Below are 8,069 nucleotides of genomic sequence, written 5' to 3'. Positions count from 1 at the left end.
GGAACTAAATTATCAGCTTCCAATGACGTGTTTTCAAAACCCTTAATAAAGAACAAATTTTACTTTCCATTACGATTATTTATCACTAAATCCACGTGGGAATTGTCTTGTTATATAACCTTATCACAATAATCAGTCTAAATAATGAAAATAATAAGTCTATAGACGCTGCCGGCATCTTGACTGACGCCACGGGCAGAGGCCAGTGGGACAGAAGCGCCAAGGGGAGTACCTGTTCGTCCCTTGTTGAAATCGGAGCGGCATGCAAGTGTGCAGTATTGATAACATTTCAACGGACATTAAAAAACGAATTACATATCTAATCTCCAGTGTTAACTCTCTATATACCAGGGAACCTAGTGATCAATAATCTGATCAGCAATTTGATCTTTAGAACTCTTATCAAGCGGCGTGAGGCCAGCTCATGTACCCAGAGTCTCGTAATATTTTCTCCATTATAAACCTCATCCTACCAAGCAGCGTCCCTACAAGACGCTGTCCCACAGCAAACGCTGCCAGGGACACAACCAGCATCAAGGCTGCCAGGGACACAACCAGCATCAAGGCTGCCAGGGACACAACCAACATCAAGGCTGCCAGGGACACAACCAACATCAAGGCTGCCAGGGACACAACCAACATCAAGGCTGCCAGGGACACAACCAACATCAAGGCTGCCAGGGACACAACCAACATCAAGGCTGCCAGGGACACAACCAACATCAAGGCTGCCAGGGACACAACCAACATCAAGGCTACCAGGGACACAATCAACATCAAGGCTGCCAGGGACACAACCAACATCAAGGCTGCCAGGGACACAACCAACATCAAGGCTGCCAGGGACACAACCAACATCAAGGCTGCCAGGGACACAACCAACATCAAGGCTGCCAGGGACACAACCAACATCAAGGCTGCCAGGGACACAACCAACATCAAGGCTGCCAGGGACACAACCAACATCAAGGCTACCAGGGACACAATCAACATCAAGGCTGCCAGGGACACAACCAACATCAAGGCTGCCAGGGACACAACCAACATCAAGGCTGCCAGGGACACAACCAACATCAAGGCTGCCAGGGTCACAACCAACATCAACGCTGCCAGGGACACAACCAACATCAACGCTGCCAGGAACACAACCAACATCAAGGCTGCCAGGGACACAACCAACATCAAGGCTGCCAGGGACACAACCAACATCAAGGCTGCCAGGGACACAACCAACATCAAGGCTGCCAGGGACACAACCAACATCAAGGCTGCCAGGAACACAACCAACATCAAGGCTGCCAGGGACACAACCAACATCAACGCTGCCAGGAACACAACCAACATCAAGGCTGCCAGGAACACAACCAACATCAAGGCTGCCAGGGACACAACCAACATCAACACTGCCAGGGACACAACCAACATCAACGCTGCCAGGGACACAACCAACATCAAGGCTGCCAAATCCCTATCAAAAATATTAAGTCTGTTCTCAGCACGAGAGACATCATCTGGCTACTATCAGATAGACTCCAGTTCTCAATTCAGGTTAAGTTATTAATTGGTTTAGAGTGTAAATTTGCCAATTAGCATGTTTTATAACATTAATATATCCATATATAAATTGAGAGTTGTTAGGCAGCGAGGTAACGCCTCATCATCTAGTAACTTCTGACTTAATCTTCTTAGTGAATGAACCTCTTTTATTGCTGAATATTCATATAATCAGAATACCCATATCCATTAATCTTAATTTATCAAGTTAGTTTATTTAATTGCATTTAATGATTTTTTATGCATATTTCCACATACCTTATCTCTGAGTAATTATACCCCCGTCTGCAGCAGGAAAGATATTCCTCGGACTAGGTTAGAATGTTTATGTGGTTCAGGTCCTAGATGGACGGAAAAATTGAAAATATAAAAACGGAAACCACGTGCAAAACTCAGTCAAATCATAACCTAAAACGAAAAGGCAATGTACAGGATTTGGGTGTACTCATGTCCGAAGGCCTTACCTTTAAAGAACACAATAAAGTAGCCGTCACAACTGCAAGAAAAATGATAGGTTGGATAACAAGAACTTTTCACACTAGTGACGGTATACCGATGATGATACTTTTCAAAACGCTTGTGCTCTCTAGAGTGGAGTACTGCTGCACATTGAGAGCCCCTTTCAAAGCTGGAGAAATTGCTGACCTGGAGAGCGTGCAGAGATCCTTTACTGCTAGAATCCACTCAGTAAAACATCTCAACTACTGGGACCAACTAAAGAGTATTGTATTCTTTAGTTTTAGTTCAACAATCTGTATTCTCTTGAGCGCACTCTCTTTCTCCTTTCCCTTCCCCTTCCCCTTCTTCCCTCGTTCGCCTTTCCTTCTCTTGTTCCCCCTCCCCTCCCCTGTTGACCATATCCGGTCATAAACTCAAGTGAAGGCAAGGGACTTTGTCTGGCAGTCTCAGGCCATATATCATCTTTTTCCAATCCTCACACTTCCTTCCCAATCCCCCCCCCCCCCTTCCAATCGTTAACCTCTTCCCCCTGCCATAACCGTTGATAAATTTGAGGAGTCATTCACTCAGTGCCATAAACAATTAAGGCTCAAATTTCATTAGGTGGCTGGGGAGGGGCCATATACTTCAAGTTGGTTTCCGGTATGTAGCGTGGGAACAATTCAGAAGTCTACGGGAATAAAATATAACTTTCAGGGCAGGCCTCTACCCAAGCCAGGGAGGCTTTTAGTGGACGGAGCCAGTCAGGGTATTTGACTGACCTAGAATAAGACTTTAAATCCATTGGATTGAGTCTTGAGAGGCCACGCTTATTGGGCCTAGGAAAACTTAGAGTGGGAGGAGCTGTTCCCACTGAGAGAGTTTATGAAAATATTAAGATTCAATGTCTTGGGCAGAACTTGGAGAAAGGTCCCTTCAGGACCTAGGGCAGCCATCAACATCCTTTGGCCAATTTTCCACTTTTAAGGTAATGTAAGTAAGTAAGTAAGTATCAGAGGAAGGCACCAAACCGGGAAGGCTATGTAGCACCATCAAATGTGCGGGATAATCAGAGGGCGCTACATCACCAAGGATGCCAATACGAGAACAGAAACGCATGAGGCGAATGATATCAAAAGTATCCGAGTCACCAAGAATACTATCGAGAGACAGGCGTCCGCGGGGGACTGTCGGAAAACAAGACACACACTTGTCCCGGAAGTCAGGACATTCAACAAGAATATGCACGACCGTAAGAGGGACACCGCAATTAGGACAATATGGAGCAGGGCGACGCTCCATCAAGTGACCACGAGTTAAGCGAGTATGGCCAATACACAACCTCGCCAGAGCCGTTTCCCATCGCCGGTTACGGTGGTAGAAGGACGACCACGAGGACACAACTTTTAAGAGCATGTAGTTTGTTACCAGTAACAGACGACCAACAAGCCTGCCAACGGGTAAGGATGGAGAAATGGATATCCAGGTAAAAGTCGGAATAAGGAATACCTTTACGAGAGATGGGACAAGAGCTGACAGTTTCCCTGGTGGCAGCATCTGCACGCTCATTTTAAGAGACACCAATATGTCTGGGAACCCAACAAAACTCAACCGACTTAAATTTACTGTGAACAAGAAACAGCCAATGCTGGATCTCGACAACGACTGGATGAACCGGATTAAAGGACCCGAGAGCCATGAAGGCACTACAAGAGTCAACAACAACTACAAAGGAAGATTGACAACGAGAAAGCAGGAGACGAATAGCATGGAGAATACCATAAAGCTCCGCTGTGAAGATGCTAGTCTCCGGAGGTAAGTGACACACATAAGTGCAATCATGAAAAACAACAGAGTAGCCAACAACGTCCGCAGACTTAGACCCATCGGTGAAGACGGAAACGGAGCGGGAGTGAGAAGAAAAGTGCTCTAGGAAAAGGTATTTTAGAACCGTAGGAGGGGAAAAAGCTTTAGTGATGCAGGTCAAGGATGTACAAAACTGCGGAAGGGGAACTCTCCACGGGGGCAAAGAAGGAACAACACGAGGAGAAATATTAGAAATACGAACGGAAAGAGAATCCTGTAAGTGAGATAACCGGACAGAAAGAGGGAGGTGGTGAAGAGGAACAGGAACCGCAGAAGGGGTAAATGTTAAAGCACGACAGAGGCGAGAGAAAGGATGTTGCAAGGACCTCGCAAGATAGCGAAGACAATAGCGAACATGGTGGTCCTGGAGAGACAGGAAGCCAGTGCCAACATACAAGCTGAGGACAGGAGTCGAACAAAAGGCACCAGAACTGAGTCGCAACCCAGTATGGTGCAAAGCTTTAAGACGGCGAAGAGTAGAAGGAGAAGCAGACGAGTAAGCAGGGCAACCATAATCGAGCTTAGGCAGGACGAGAAAGTAATGTAAAGCAAGGAGAGTGCGCCTATCCGCTCCCCCAAGAAGTATGGGACAATACCCAAAAGAGGGTAAGGGCCTTGGAGCACTCAACACGGAGGTAAGAGATATGGGGAGACCAAGACAAACGAGTGTCAAAGAATGACCCCAAAAGCTTCGCGGAATCTTTGTACTCAAGGGGATGACCATAAAGTAACAAAGAGGGAGGAAGAACGACCCGTTTCCGAGTAAAAGTCATGGCCCAAGTCTTAGTAGAAGAGAACTTGAAGCCATGATCGGTGGCCCAAGACGACACGGCAACAATCTCAAGTTGAAGCCAGCATTGAAGGAGAGGCGAATCAACACCCTGACAGCAAAGGGCAAGATCATCGACATAAAGAGTGGAGAAGACGCCTGAAGGAAGAGAGGAAAGAAGACCGTTGAGGGCAACCAGAAAAAGAGTAGCGCTCAGAACACTACCCTGGGACACACCTTCGTATTGCTGAAAAGAGGCCGAGAGAGTGGTACCAAGCCTCACCCGGAAGGAACGACGAGAGAGGAAGCTGTGGAGAAAGAGAGGGAGATGACCACGAAGGTCAAAAGAATGAAGTTGGGATAAAATATGATACCGCCATGTAGCGTCGTAAGCCTTTTCCAGGTCAAAAAGGATGGCAACAATGGAGGTCTTCGCAGCAAAAGCAGTACGAATATAGACTTGTGAGGTTAGGGGGATACGAGGACGTCTTTCTGCAAAGGGACATGACGAGGGAAGAGAGAAGGAAGGCTGCAAAAGCAAGGGAGAGACGCAGAGAAAGGGGTGGGGATATGGGAGCCACAGGACTCAGCTCAGTATCTCCAGGTACCTCAGAAGGGAGTGGGAATCCCCCCCCCACCAGCAGGCCAGCACACCCAGGGGGGATTGTAACAGAAGCCTTCCACCAACCAACCTCTCAGCCATCCCCCACCAATCACCTGTACCTCCCCAGACAGTAAAGTCCCTCTTCAGACCATGCCCCCATGTTCCCTGATACCAGACACCCCATGCCCTTTTTCTTCCCCAACCCCTACCCCAGATCCTCACTGTTCCTGCACCCCATGCCCTTCCCTGTTTCTCCAGCCTGTACCCTTCCCAGTTTCCCCACCCCAAGCTCTCCTCCCTACCCAACTCCCCTCCCTCCTGGCCCCTCCTCTCCAGGCTTCCCTCCCCAACCCCTGACCTCCCTGTCAACCCACCCTAGGATAGCTCCCCCATCCCATGACCCAACTAACCCCCAACCCCGGACCCCCCTCAGCTGCATCACGTCAGACCCCCCTAGCCCCCCCTGTTCCAGATCCTCACAGCCCTCTCACACCCCAGACCCCCCAGGTCCTCCTTCCTAGGCTCACCCATCCCAGATATCCCTTGTCACCCAACTCCAGTGGAATCAACAGAAACTGAGAATGGACAGAAGAGAATCAGCTTTTAAGGTCATGTACTCAAACATAGATGGGATTACAAACAAGGCTAGTGAACTTTGAGAAACAACACAAGAAGTAAACCCAGATGTAATTGGACTCACAGAAACAAAACTTTCAGGAATCATAACGAATGCGGTGTTTCCCCAGGACTACACTGTAATAAGGAAAGAGAGGGAATCAAGGGGAGGCGGAGGAGTGGCTCTACTGATGAGAAAGGAATGGAGTTTCGAGGAGATGGTTATTCCGGGCTGCGAAGGGTTCAGAGACTTCATAACAGGCACCATGACGACGGGAGGACCAAGAGTAGTAGTAGCAGTGATATATAACCCACCACCAAATGAAAGAAGACCCACGCAAGAGTATGACAGAAACAACATGGCAGTTAACATTATCATGGAGAGAGCAGCTGCTGCTGCCTGTAGAAATCAATCCCATCTTCTCATAAGGGGGGACTTTAATTATGGAAGGATAGACTGGGAAACAGGGAACCACATGGAGGTGAGGAAGCATGGAGAGCGAAACTGCTGGAGGTTCAAGACATGATGGACTACATCACACAGAAGTGTAAGGAGGCAGCAATCAAGTTCGTCCAAGTCCAAAAGGAAAAAAAATGAAATGGAGATGAGAAAACCATGGTTTAATCAAAGTTGCAAGCTAGCAAAGCAGCTAAGTAAAAGGGAGTGGAGAAACTATATAAACAACAGAACACTAGAGAGCAGAGAAAGATACCAGAGCTCCAGGAATGAATACGACAGGATGAGAAGAGAGGTAGAGAGGCAATATGAAAATGACATAGCGAGCAAGACAAAGACTCAACCCAAACTGCTGCATAGCCACATCAGGAGGAAAACAACAGTGAAGGAACAGGTAATGAAACTGAGGATAGGGGCTGAAAGATTCACTACAAACGACAAGGAAGTGTGCGAGGAACTCAATACAAAATTCCAGGAAGTCTTCACCTCAGAGCAAGGAGAAGTCCCAGATATAGGGAGGGAACATCATGCCAGACACCACTAGAGGAGTTTGTGATTACCAGTTGGGAGGTGAGGAAGCATCTGCTAGATTTGGACATGACAAAGGCTATAGGCCCGGATGGAATCTCACCATGGATTCTAAAGGAAGGAGCAGAATCTCTGTGCCTATCACTTTCCATGGTGTACAACAAATCGCTGGTAACAGATGAACTGCCAAAAATTTGGAAGACGGCTAATGTAGTCACTATATACAAGAAGGGTGATAGGCAGGAGGCACTGAACTACAGGCCAGTGTCTCTAACTTGCATTCCATGCAAGATGATGGAAAAGATTGTGCGAAAAAAGCTAGTGGAACATCTGGAGCGGAAGAACTTTGTAACACAACATCAGCATGGGTTCAGAGATGGCAAATCGTGCCTAACAGGATTAATTGAGTTCTATGACCAGACAACAAAAATCAGGCAAGAAAGAGAGGGCTGGGCAGACTGCATATTTCTGGAGTGCAAGAAAGCTTTTCACACAGTACCACATAAGAGACTAGTGTACAAACTGGAGATGCAGGCAGGAGTGAAAGGAAAGGTACTCAACTGGATAAGAGATTACCTAAGCAACAGGACACAGCGAGTCACTGTGAGGGGTGAGGTCTCGGAGTGGCGGGGAGTCACCAGTGGAGTCTCACAGGGATCAGTCCTTGGACCTATGCTGTTTCTGATATACGTAAATGAATTCCCAGAAGGAGATACATAAGACCACACACACAAGACCGTCCCTCACTACATAACAAGGCCACCCCCAGACCGCCATCCCTCACTAAGACAAGACCACTCCCAGACCACCACCCCTCACTAAGATAACAAGACCACACCCAGACCACCACCCCTCACTAAGATAACAAGACCACACCCAGACCACCACCACCCCTCACTAAGATAACAAGACCACACCCAGACCACCACCCCTCACTAAGATAACAAGACCACTCCCAGACCACCACCCCTCACTAAGACAAGACCACTCCCAGACCACCACCCCTCACTAAGACAAGACCACTCCCAGACCACCACCCCTCACTAAGATAACAAGACCACACCCAGACCACCACCCCTCACTAAGACAAGACCACACCCAGACCACCACCCCTCACTAAGATAACAAGACCACACCCAGACCACCACCCCTCACTAAGACAAGACCACACCCAGACCACCACCCCTCACTAAGATAACAAGACCACACCCAGACCACCACCCCTCACTAAGATAACA

Source organism: Procambarus clarkii, chromosome 2 (assembly GCF_040958095.1).
Source record: "Procambarus clarkii isolate CNS0578487 chromosome 2, FALCON_Pclarkii_2.0, whole genome shotgun sequence".
Classification (NCBI taxonomy): Eukaryota; Metazoa; Arthropoda; class Malacostraca; order Decapoda; family Cambaridae; genus Procambarus; species Procambarus clarkii.
The sequence above is the reverse complement of the archived record's forward strand: the minus strand, read 5'-3'. Positions refer to the sequence as shown.